Genomic DNA, 2,537 nt, shown 5'->3' on the forward strand with positions numbered 1-2,537 from the left:
ACCTCATACTTAGCCCTAAATGTCATATACAATATACCTCATTTTAATCTTCTGTCTCTGAACTTCTCATGTGAGTGGGTGGGGTGGAAAGAGAAAAATTCTGAGATTTTCTACATTAAATTACAGCAGACAGAATAATGAAAGAGTCAAGATTATTTAACCAATTAATATCTGTGGGCCAGTTAACAAGACACTGCTCACATTCCTGAATGTAGGTTGATGCTTTGAATCAACTTATGTAACAACCACCAGATGCCACAGCAACCCACATATGCATGAACTTTCAAGACTGTTGCAATCAATAACCAATCAAACATAGTAAATATTTTTTACTTACAGACTGTGCACCTATCCTATCACAAACTAACCCCACTTCACCTTTTCCTTCCCTGCTTATCTGTAGCCAATGTAAATTATTTCAAAACAACTTACATCTTTCTTCCCCCAAACATCTATATATATAAAAGCCCAGAGACCAGAATGGCAGAAGTACTGGCACGACTGGTGATTATGACATGCACTGTGGCAGCCAACCAGCCTGATCCAGGCCCCGATTGGGGATGGGACCAGTGGGCCAACCACCTACGGCCCCTTCCCCCACCCCCAACTAGCGCTCCCCAATGGATTCCCATCAGGGTGGGCCACCTGGACCCCACCCATGCATGAATTCGTGCACTGGGCCTCTAGTAGTGTATAAAAGCCCCCATCAACTCCAGAAAGGTGGACACATTTGTCCTTTCTATGTAGCCCTGCTGCTGGTGGTTTAAGACTTCATACCCTAGGACCTGGTCCTTTTCTGATTAGCATTTGGCCCAATAAACCTTTCTTTCAGAAAAGTTTTGGCAGTGAATTTTTTTTTGTTTAATAGGAGTCTCTGACTCTCTCATGTACGTGGAATTCCCATACATAGATCATATATATTGAATTAAATTTGGTGCCCCAGCTGGTTTGGCTCAGTGAATAGATTGTTTGCCTGTGGACTGAAGGGTCCCAGGTTCGATTCTGGTCAAGGGCACATGCCTGGGTTGTGAGCTTGATCCCCAATAGGGGGTGTGCAGGAGGCAGCCAATCAATTCTCTCTCATCATTGATGTTTCTATCTCTCTCTTTTCCTTCCTTCTTCTCTGAAATAAATAAAAATATATTAAAAATAAATAAAATTAAATTTGGTCATATTCTTTTGTTAATCTGTCAAAAGACCAGCCAAAAGAACCAACCAGGGTAGAAAAGAGATTCTTTCTCTTCCACAATACGACTCATTTATGTTCAGAAGTCTAGAACTTTATTACCTTCTATTCTTCTATTCTCCTATTCCTCATTTTCAATGTAGATTCAGATTCAACTAACATTTATTAAGTGACTAGTATATGTCTTACTCTTTTACTTAACTGTTCATAGTTAAAACTTTTTAAGACTCTATGAAATAGGCACTGCTAACCTTAGTGTGAACTCTTTCTGGTTCCAAGAAGCCTATCACTGACTAAATAAACTGAGCAGGAAATGGAGGCTCAGAGAGGTTAACATTCTTGATGAGAGTCACACATACAACAAATGGAATTATTAAATACATTCTTTTTCTCTAGGCATTTGAAGGGACCAGAGTTTGCTACCCCAACATATGCCTTTTAGCATATTGATTATTTTAAACTATTTTTAAAAGATGAGACACAGAAAGAACCTTTCATCCTTCTCCTTTGCCTACCTAAAGGAATTCAGATAGAAAAATATGCTTCAGGATAGGAAACTTAGCATATTAACTTTAGCATACATAAATTCAGTGTGGCAGATAGGGAGAAATCTAGCAAAGACTTTTGGACTCTTCTCTGTGTCCTGTTATTTCTGGGTGGTCCAGCAAACATTTGTTCACCACATGTTTGCTCTTTCTCATATACCTGTGAATTATCTAATTTCTCTTTGAAATCCATGACCCCTGCCTCCTACTCCTTAGCTCAAGATGGCATATGAGCCTTAACTGCCCTGTCTTTGGATCACATATTCTAGTGGAACTCTCATATGTACATATGTAATAAATTTGGTCATTTTCTCCTGTTAATCTGTCTTGTGTTAATTTGATTATTAGTCCAGCCAGTAGAATTTAGAAGGGTAGAAGGAAAATTAATGTTTTGCCCCACACATTCCCACTGAGAAAGAAAAGAATGATAATGACTGCATTTTAATTGAATCGACACTGACTAATGTTGTCTCTTATCTTTCTTCAGTGGGTGTGGGGATCCGAACAATTACTGACTTAACCTACTATGAATAGCAATGTTGGGTAGTTAAAAGGAAAGATACATGACAGATAGCCAAAAAAAAATAACAAAGCCTCACACTCCCCACAAGGCTCACACACAGACATGCAACTGAGTACATTTAAACTCCTTTATTGAGATTTTATGCTTTACAGATGCTGGAAGGACATACTAAATCTAAGTTTTCAAGACACAATTTATCCAAAAATCTTAAAAATTAGTATTTTAATGTTTTTTATGGAAATTATTTCAATTAGAATAAAGATTTATCAGGTTGAGTTTTTTC

This window comes from Myotis davidii, unplaced genomic scaffold (assembly GCF_000327345.1).
Source record: "Myotis davidii unplaced genomic scaffold, ASM32734v1 scaffold1587, whole genome shotgun sequence".
Classification (NCBI taxonomy): domain Eukaryota; kingdom Metazoa; phylum Chordata; class Mammalia; order Chiroptera; family Vespertilionidae; genus Myotis; species Myotis davidii.